This window comes from Heloderma suspectum, chromosome 2, assembly GCF_057233095.1.
Source record: "Heloderma suspectum isolate Gila_16-S chromosome 2, 16-S_ref, whole genome shotgun sequence".
NCBI classification, from domain to species: domain Eukaryota; kingdom Metazoa; phylum Chordata; class Lepidosauria; order Squamata; family Helodermatidae; genus Heloderma; species Heloderma suspectum.
The window spans coordinates 364435563-364446545 of NC_139459.1; positions in this window are offsets into that span (position 1 = coordinate 364435563).

Here is a 10983-nt window from a genome sequence, read left to right on the forward strand (position 1 = left end):
CAGTTTCCTCTGTTATTGGGATCCCTAACCTGGTTCTCCAGGGACGCCTCTCTTTCTCAGGGATCTGTACCAGAAGTGGTCTGAGGGGTGTTGGTGTGACATTTCGGGGTTTTATCTTAAAGCTGTCAAGCCCAAGTCCTTGAGGTATCACCATCCACGTTAATATTTCTTTAACCAACATTACCAACACCACCCACAATACTTGCTTCATATTACAAGTTTTTTGTAATTCGAACCCGAGCTTTTCCCAGATGTTGTGACTTGTATATTACAGGCGATTGTGGCTCCTGGATGGCTTCTTCGCCTGTGTCCTTGGCAGCTTCCAGAGGGGTGCCAGGGAGCAAAGGACCGTTGCCTGTGTCCTCCTGTTCTTTCCAAGTGACAGAAGGAAGCGAGGGTCGCTTAAATGGCTTTATCCGGCTGCAATGTGTCCATTTACTAGAACCCACAAGCTTTACACACGAGTGGCTGGTTGGTCCCACCAAATAAGGCCCCTCCCACCCTTCCTTTAAAGCTTCTTTATTCCACTTTTTCAGCAACACCTCGTCTCCCGTCTGGAAGAGATGGATAGGTGCATCTAACGGCAGTCTCTGAAACGGAACGGAATAAGCTCGTAGCTGTGAAAGAACAGACTGTAGAGAAGTCAACTGATCCCTTAGCATCTGATCACCCACCTCCCACTTGACTTCCTCCCTCCTTCCGCAGTGTACCCGAGGCGGGAACCCAAACATCAGTTCAAAGGGGGACAATTTTATGTCCTTTCTTGGCATCCTTCGAAGCTTCGTTAAAGCTATTGGCAGAGCCTCAACCCAAGTGAGCTTCACCCCTCGTTGGAGTTTGGTTAAAGTCTCCTTGAGGCTCCGATTGATTCTTTCAACCTGTCCACTTGCCTGGGGCCTCCAGGGGCAATGTAAATGCCACTCTACTCCCAGAGCTTGTGCCAGCCCCCGTGTAATAACTGAGGTGAAATGTGAGCCCTGATCGGACTCTATAACTTCGGGCAGGGAGAACCGGGGCACCACCTCCTGTAACAATTTAGCAACAACAGTTTTAGCTTGGCAGTTCCTACATGGAAACGCCTCTACCCACCCTGTCATTTGACATACTATTACAAGCAAATACCTGTAACCCCTACATGGTGGCATCTCAGCAAAATCAATCTGCGCCCTCTGGAAAGGATAGTAGGCCCATGGTCGCCCTCCTTTTGGAGGAGGGGGTGCCCTGGGAGGGTTGGTTTTCTGGCAGACTTCACAGGTTGCGGCTAGTCGGTGGGCGCATACAGTTAAGCCAGGGGAGACAAACAGCCTCTTGCAATAGTCGATCATGGCTGATGCTCCAGGGTGTCCAAGAGAATGGTGAACTTGCTCTAGAACAACCCTCTGCAGGGTCTGTGGAAGAAGCAGTCTTCCATCTGTCATCTGGATCCATCCGTCATCGCAGGGACTTATTCCGTGTTCTTGTGCCATCCGTAACTCAGCAGGGGAGTATGTGGGGCGCTCTTTTCTTTTGGGTAGAATGAGGAATGTTCCTTGGATTCCCTCTCTGGCTGCTCTTTTTGCGGCCTCATCTGCCTTCTGGTTTCCCTGTCTCCATTTTTCCTCTTTTTCTTTCCCATGGGCTCGGACGTGGACAACAGCTACTTGTGAGGGTAGCTGGAGGGCATCCAGAAGATCCACTATTAGGCCGCCATTAGCCACTGGAGATCCGTTTGCTGTAAGGAATCCCCTCTCTTTCCACAGTTGCCCATGAGCATGCACAACGGCAAAGGCATTTTTGCTATCGGTATAAATATTTACTCGCTTTCCCTTGCTGGCTTGCAGGGCTCTTGTCAGGGCTACCAGTTCAGCGGATTGGGCGGAGAAATGAGGAGGCAGCCTTTCCTCACGCACACTCTCCTCTAGAGTAACGACAGCCGCGCCTGTGTAGTGCCTTCCATCCAGCATATAGCTAGATCCATCTACAAACAGATCTCTGGCTCCCTCTATTGGTTCATCCTCAAGGTCCGGTCGGCCTTTGGTGTCTAGGTCTAATACTTCAAGGCAGTCATGATCTGGGAGTCCTGATCCGTTTGTGCCCAGTAATGTTGGCAGTAGTGTGGCGATATTAAAGCTGGAGCAAGCCTTAAAAGTGAGGTTTTCGTTTGTTAGTAAACCTATTTCATATCGGGAATGCCGGGCTGGGTTGAGAAATTTGCTTCCTCCTCCTGATCCCAAAATTTGTGGCACTCCATGTGGCACTCAAACTTCAATGGGTCCTCCCATTGTCATTTTCTCGGCTTCGGTACAGATCAGAGCTGTTGCCGCTACTGCCCTCAGGCAACTTGGCCATCCTCGTGCTACGACATCTAGGACCTTGGAGTAATATCCCACTGGTCTCCAAGAGGGCCCTTTTCGCTGGCAAAGCACTCCCGAAGCTATGCCCTTGTTTTCATGCACATAAAGTCTAAATGGCCGGCTGGGATTTGGTATGGCTAGAGCAGGTGGTGACACAAGAGCAGCTTTAAGACTGAGAAAAGACTTATTCATTTCCTTAGTCCATTTCCATTTATCCAGTCTATCTTTCTGCAGCGCCTCATACAGCGGCCGCGCTGTCTCCCCATAGTTTGCTATCCATAGTCGGCAGAATCCGGTCAACCCCAGGTAGGCCCTCAATTCGCGGGGGGACTTAGGGACAGGAGTGTTACGGATGACTTCAACTCTTTCTTGCCCTAGGCTCCGAGTCCCTGTAGTTATGTGGTAGCCTAGGAATTTTACAGTTGGTTGGGCCAACTGTACTTTTTCTTTTGACACTTTATACCCCCCCCCCCGCTAGATAGTTGAGGAGGGAAACCGTCCCACTCAGGCACGCATTCTTGGCCTTGGCTGAAATCAGGAGGTCGTCACAGTACTGGAGGAGATGCACCTCTGAGTGCTGCTGGACCCAGGGTTCGAGATCCTTTTGGAGCTGCTGGCCAAAGACCACCGGTGAGAGATTCAGCCCCTGAGGGATGACTGTCCATGCTAATTGAACTTTTGACCCCCCCCCCGGGCTTTCCCATTCAAAGGCGAACAAAGGCCTTGAATCAGGGTGGAGGGGGATGCTGAAAAAGGCGTCTTTTAGGTCTATGACAGTGAACCAGGCGTGCTCTTCCGGAATTCCTACAAGGAGGGTGTGTGGGTTGGGGACCACAGGATGGGGGGGCCTCGATCTGCTGATTAATGAGCCAGAGGTCTTGCACTAAACGAAAGCCCTTGCCCCCCCTCCCCTTTTTGGCACAGCGATGATGGGCGTGTTATAGGGGGACATTATCTCAATGAGCCGGCCTTCTTCTCGGAGCTTTGTTATTACTGGTTGTAGGCCCTCCTTTCCTTGGCGGGAAAGGGGATACTGTTTCACATGAACAGGCCTTGCTCCCTCCTTGAGGGGAATTTTGTATGTTGCTGCCGACTTGGCACGAGAGGCCCCTCCAATCCCGGCCCAAGCTAGAGAGTTGACTCTGTTTTCTATTAAGCTCCAGTCCTCGGTGGCCTCTGGGGTGAATTCTTCTGCAACCTTCAAAAGGGCCATTTGGTAGTTACTACTCTGCTGTTTAGGGAGCTGTATCTCCATCCTTCCGTCAGGAGTAAAAGCAATCTCAATTTGGAGTTTAGTCAATAAGTCCCTCCCTAGCAATGCCACCGGACAGGAGGGGGTACAGACAAATGCATGTTCTAGGTGTGTTTTCCCAACCTTGGTGAACAGGGGACGAGAGAGGGGCACTTGGGTTGCCCTTCCCTCGACCCCCATTATGGTGGTGAACCCCCCACCTCCCGTTGGGGGCTCACTGAGGGGGAGGACGGACAGGGCGGCCCCTGTGTCCACAAGGGCTTTGTAGGAGCGGCCCCCAACCTTTATTTTGACCATGGGGTCCCGTCTTGCCTCAGAGACGGCTAAGAGGGGGCCGGGCCCCAGTCTGTCCTAATCTCTTTCCTGTTCATACAGAACTCTCTGCGCTTCTCCCGTATTTTCCCCTCTCTCTTTCTGCTTCAAAGCCTCACAGTCACGCTTCCAGTGCCCCATTTTCTTACAAAAGGCACATTGATCTTTCCCCAGGGGAGATCCTTTCCTTCCCCCTTTCCTCCCCTTCCTAGCTCCTTCCTTGTCAGGTTTAAGAACCGCAGCAAGGAGCTTGGCCTGCCTCTTGTCTTTTTCTTTTCCTTCTTCTTCGTCTCGCCTCTCATAAACCTTTTGAGCTACTTCAACTAAAACTCCTAGGTCAGCTGCCAACCCTCCTTCAACTTTTTGCAACTTCTTTCTGATGTCCTGGCAGCTATTTCCCACGAACTGAGTCGTGAGGATCCTTAAATTATTTGGATCATTCAAGTCAATGTCAGTATATTTAGCGAAGGCTTCCCTCAGCCTTTGGAGGAACACAGCAGGAGGTTCGTTTTTGTCTTGCTTTAGAGTCAGGACTTTTTGCAAATTGGGGGCCCTTCTCGCGGCTTGCTTCATGCCTGCTAAAATGAGTCGAAAATAGTCAGCATGTAAGCGTCTATGTGCCGCTGTGGCCACCCCCCAATTGGGTCGCCCTGTGGGCAGAACCTCCACCGTCTCCTCCTCAGTTGCCTGGGGATTTTCCTCCCTATACTTGGCTCGTGCCCCCGCAAGGATGGTTGGCTTTTGGCTGAGAAAACAGGTGTTCAATAGCATTTGTGTATCGTCCCATGTGGGGTTGTGAGTAAGCCTCACATTCTCCATCAGAGACAGGAGTGGCCCGGGATCCTCTTCAAAGGAGGGGTTAAATTGTTTCCATTTATACAAATCAGATGTTGTGAATGGGACATAAACAAACATCGTCCCTTGAGGATGTTGGGCGGTAGGGTCGGGGACTTCTCTGATGGGGAAGGTGAACTTCACCGGTGGTTGGGGGTCCTTTCGCAGGTTGTAGTTAGGTCCCCCTTTTGCCTCTCTCTGTAGGACCTCCAATCTTTCCTCTAGGGAATATAGACGATCTTGGAGAGTGTCCTGGCGTTCAACTAGAGGGGTGGGGTCCTCTGGTACTATTTCATGAGAGGGGTCCTTCTCGGGGGCATCTAACCGCTGGGCGGGCCCCTCAGGAGAGGGTGGTGGTTGCAACGAGCGCCCTGCGACGGCTGTCCCGTAGGGAGGAGGAAGCAGTAGGTCCTCCGGTGCCGTGGCCACGACCCTGGGTGGTCCTTCTTTTGGTGGTTTCCTTTTGACCACCATGGGAAGGGCAGGGGACATGCATTTAACAACCCACGGAGCAGGCCTGCCGCCAAGGGGCACACAAGTTGCCCACGAATCAATATAAGGGAACTGGTCCCAACTTCCCCTCTGTGCTACTATTGTTCGCACATCAGATACCAAGGTTGGGTCAAAAGACCCCTTGGGTGGCCATTTGGGTTCTAATATTGGCCATTCCCGGGTGCAAAAAAAGACAAGACGATCCTTTGTCATCTTAGTTCCATAATCCTGCTTAAAATGTGACCAATTGCGCAAACAACACTCCAAGGGCGTATGGGACTTCTTCGCAGACTTAGATTGGGACCCGCCCATGACGGTGGGAATTTCAGTCAGCAATTCTTGCGCTTCGCCCTCCTCTGACCTAGCCCGTCTCCGGGGTAAGGAAATGCAGATCGGGGCTCCTCACTCGCTTCGCCCGTAGGCGTCTCACACAATCACAAACACACCACCGTCCCGCGTTTATCCCCTAATGTAAGCTGTTTCACTTACCCCAAAAGCCTCTTCTGTCCCGCCCGCAGCTGCGTCCAGCTGCTTATTGATCCACTGCCGGTGCCTAAAAGGAGTGATCACGTCTCCCTCTTCCTCTGGCGTTGGTCCCCAGGCGCTTCTGCCGCCACCGTCGTGAGGAGAAGGCAGTATAAAACAACCGCCTGTGGCCACTTCTCCTCCGCGGCCCCTCGGCTCAGCGCGAAGGGGACGCGCCCCGAAGCAGGATCCGAGTCACGGCACCAAATTGTTAGATAAAAAGTCCTTGCTTTCGGTTTAGAAGAAAAGAATGCCAGGCAGGCAGCAGTGGATCCAACACTATTTTATTGAACGTTTTGCAAAACGGGTGCAGAGCAGTCTGGACCCCGAGACACGTGTGCAAAAGCCCTTTATATCATATCGCTTCTATTGTTCTTACCAGTAACCAATGAAACAGTTAGTACATCGGCTCACTAAGTTAATATCCAATAAACAGTCACTATCAGCTTACCAAGCCGTTAGTCATGAGTGCGTCAGTATGATTCCCTTTTTGCTCCGCCTATATTTTCCCGCCACTCGGGCTCTTACGTAACTTGAGACGCCAATGGTTATGGAGTCTCCTTTTTTTTCTAACAGGAGGACACGGATGAACCAGACGAAATGACAGCTGCAGGACACTATGTGTGCAGGGTACTCTGAACAAAATTTAGAAGACAAAACAACAGGGGATTGTTCCATTCCAGAAACTGGGCCAGGTAATTTTGGACTCCAATGAGAATGATTTCAGAACCACCCCAAGTCATACTCACAATACTGTTGTGAGGATAAAATGTACACTGTCTTATCTATCGAATCTTGGCTATTGAACTCAGGGCCCAAATGGGTGTTGGTAATTTAACTGATTCATTTACGAGGTTATATACAACTCCAAACAGGGCTCCTAGTACAAGCCTGCACAGAGGTTCTCCTATTTGAGGAAGGAAGACAATGAGAGTATTAAAAATGTATCTGTAAAATATTTGCATAACGCCCTTCCTGGAAAGTGATTTCAAGGTGGTTTGCTGAAAAGTATAAATCCACACTAAGTCAGCCTTCCCCAACCTGGTGCTCTCCAGATGTTTTAGATTACAACTCCCAGAATTCCTGCCCATTCCCCACGTTGGCTGGAGTGGATGGGAGCTGAAGTCCAAAACTTTTGGAGGGCCCCAGGCTGGGGAAGGCGGCACTAAGAGCACAATCCTGTACATGTGTACTCAGAAGTGTGATGTTCAGGCCCGCTGCTCTTTCTCAGTGTTGTAGCACTAAGTTTTGTAGGAGATCTTTTCTTGTCTTGCCCCTCCCTCCATTCTTTTCTTCATTCTCAAGCGTGAGGAACAGTTCTGTGAAATCTGAAAGTCAGATGGAAGTTCAAACTGGGTGGAAAAAGTAGGGAAATAAACAGAAGAAAAACAGAAACAATGTCACCACATAGTCCGTCTCCAAGCCAGAGTCTCTTAGGGCCAATCTACATTGTGCCTGCCATCGCAATGAATTCGGTGTCCCGTCAGGTTAAACTCTTCTCGCATTAAAACGTGATTATTCACACTCACCCATTTTCCCCATTGCAGTGCTTCATCCTTCAGCAAAGGAGATTGTTACCTTGTCGTGGTGCTACAGCTTGAGCACCTCAATGACGTCATGAGCTAAACCGTGAAGGGACACCCAAGACGGGAAGGTCATGGCAGAGAGGTCAGACTAAATACGATCCCTGGGGAAGGAAACGGCAACCCAGCCCAGTATTCTTGCCATGAAAACTAAATGGATCAGTACAACCAGAGATATGTCGGTATACCATCGGAAGATGGGACTCCCATGTCGGAAGATGGTCAAAATGCTACTGGGGAGGAACAGGATAAGTTCAACTAGCCCCAGATGTGATGACGCAGCTAGCTCAAAGCTGAAAGGACGGCTAGCAGCCGATGGTGCTGGTGGTGAACGACGAATCCGATGTTCTAAAGATTAACACACCATAGGAACCTGGAATGTAAGATCTATGAGCCAGGGCAAATTGGATGTGGTTATTGGGGAGAGGTCAAGATTAAATATAGACATTTTGGGTGTCAGCGAACTGAAATGGACTGGAATGGGCCACTTCACATCAAATGACCACCAGATCTACTACTGTGGACAGAGGACCACAGAAGAAATGGAGTAGCCTTCATAATTAATAATAAAGTGGCTAAAGCAGTGCTTGGATACAATCCAAAAAATGACAGAATGATCTCAATTCGAATTCAGGGTAAGGCATTTAACATCACAGTGATCCAAATATACGCCCCAACCACAGATGCTGAAGAAGCAGAAGTAGATCAGTTCTATGAGGATCTGCAGCACCTGCTGGATAGTACGCCAAAAAAAGATGTGATTTTCATTACAGGAGACTGGAATGCTAAGGTGGGTAGTCAAACGACACCTGGAATTACAGGCAAGCATGGTCTGTGAGAACAAAATGAAGCAGGACATAGGCTGATAGAATTTTGTCAAGACAACTCACGGTGCATAACAAACACTCTCTTCCAACAAGCTAAGAGACGACTTTGTACATGGACTTCACCAGGCGGTCGACACCGAAATCAGATTGACTACATCCTTTGTAGCCAAAGGTGGCGGCCATCTATGCAGTCGGTAAAAACAAGACCTGGAGCTGACTGTAGTTCAGATCACGAACTTCTTATTGCACAATTTAGAATCAGACTCAAGAGAATAGGGAAGACCCACAGATCAGTTAGATATGAGCTCACAAATATTCCTCATGAATATGCAGTGGAGCTGAAGAATAGATTTAAGGGACTAGATTTAGTAGATAGGGTCCCGGAAGAACTATGGACAGAAGTTCGCAACATTGTTCAGGAGGCAGCAACAAAAAACGTCCCAAAGAGAAGGAAAACCAAGAAGGCAAGATGGCTGTCTGCTGAGACACTGGAAGCAGCCCAAGAAAGACGGAAAGCAAAAGGCAACAGTGATTGGGGGAGATATGCCCAATTAAATGCAAAATTCCAAAAGGTTAGCCAGAAGAGATAAGAAATTATTTTTAAACAAGCAATGCGAGGAAGCGGAAGAAGATAATAGAATAGGAAGGACAAGAGACCTCTTCCAGAAAATTAGAAACAGCGGAGGTAAATTCCAGGCAAAAATGGGTATGATCAAAAACAAAGATGGCAAGGACCTAACAGAAGCAGAAGAGATCAAGAAAAGGTGGCAAGAATATATGGAAGATCTGTATAGGAAGGATAATAATATCGGGGATAGATTTGACGGTGTGGTCAGTGAGCTAGAGCCAGACATCCTGAAGAGTGAGGTTGAATGGGCCTTAAGAAGCATTGCTAATAACAAGGCAGCAGGAGATGACAGTATCCCAGCTGAACTGTTTAAAGTCTTGCAAGATGATGCTGTCAAGGTGATGCATGCCATTTGCCAGTAAATTTGGAAAACACAAGAATGGCCAACAGATTGGAAAAGATCAACTTATATGCCCATACTAAAAAAGGGAAGCACCAAAGAATGTTCAAACTATCGAACAGTGGCACTTATTTCACATGTCAGTAAGGTAATGCTCAAGATCTTGCAAGGTAGACTCCAGCAATTCATGGAAGGAGAATTGCCAGATGTACAAGCTGGGTTTCGAAAAGGCAGAGGAACTGGAGACCAAATTGCCAATATCCAATAATGGAGAAAGCCAGGGAGTTTCAGAAAAACATCTTTTTTTTATTGACTATTCTAAAGCCTTTGACTGTGTGGATCATAACAAATTGTGGCAAGTTCTTGGTGGTATGGGGATACCAAGTCATCTTGTCTGCTTCCTGAGGAATCTGTATAACGACCAAGTAGCAACGGTAAGGACAGACAATGGAACAACGGACTGGTTTAAGATTGGGAAAGGAGTACGGCAGGGTTGTATACTCTCACTCTACCTATTCAACCTGTACGCAGAACACATCATGCGATGTGCTGGGCTTGGTGAAGTCAAGGCTGGAGTTAAAATTGCTGGAAGAAACATTAACAATCTCCGATATGCAGATGATACCACTTTGATGGCTGAAAGCGAGGAGGAGCTGAGGAACCTTATGACGAAGGTGAAAGAAGAAAGTACAAAAGCTAGGTTGCAGTTAAACCTCAAAAAAACCAAGATGATGGCAACCAGCTTGATTGATAACTGGCAAATAGAGGGAGAAAACATGGAGGCAGTGACAGACTTTGTCTTTCTAGGCGCAAAGATTACTGCAGACGCTGACTGCAGTCAGGAAATCAGAAGGCGTTTACTTCTTGGGAGGACTGCAATGACAAATCTTGATAAAATAGTTAAGAGCAGAGACATCACACTGACAACAAAGGTCTGCATAGTGAAAGCAATGGTATTCCCTGTAGTAACCTATGGCTGCGAGAGCTGGACCATAAGGAAGGCTGAGCGAAGGAAGATAGATGCTTTTAAACTGTGGTGCTGGAGGAAAATTCTGTGAGTGCCTTGGATTGCAAGAAGATCAAACTAGTCCATGCTCCAGGAAATAAAGCCAGACTGCTCACTTGAGGGAAGGATATTAAAGGCAAAACTGAAGTACTTTGGCCACATAATGAGAAGACAGGATACCCTGGAGAAGATGCTGATGCTCAGGACAGTGGAAGGCAAAAGAGGGGCCGACCAAGAGCAAGGTGGATAGATGATATTCTGGAGGTGACGGACTCGACCTTGGGGGAGCTGGGGGTGGCGACAGCTGACAGGAAGCTGTGGCATGGGCTGGTCCATTAAGTCACGAAGAGTCGGAAGCGACTGACTGAATAAACAACAAAAAAAGTGCTTCATCAAATGCACGAGCTCGGTTCATGCTCAAGTGCTGTTCTGTTTTCCTACTGTTTTCCTGCGCATGCTTGTCTGATTTTGGAAGCTAAGTGGGGTCGGCCCCGGTCAGTAGTTGGATGGGCGACCACCTGGGAATCAGGCTTCCTGCACTGAGCAGGGGTTTGTCCTATCCCTTCAAATGAGATTAGGTTTTACCCCCTCCTATCCGCCACTCCAAATGTTTTTTTTTAAATTAAGGCATTATCCTTGCAGAATTGGGGCTTCTCCACAATGTTTTTTTTTTCTAATTCAGGCATTATCTTCGAAGATTCGAAGTTGTGAAGCTGGAGTGCAGTGGCAGAGGGGCCATGTCTGAGCATGTGGGTGGGCCCACGTTGGGATGTGACCCCATAGACTGTGGCCATGTGCCCCCCAGTATGTTTGCTTGGAACTAATTTGGCCCTGCTTTTAATGTATTTATA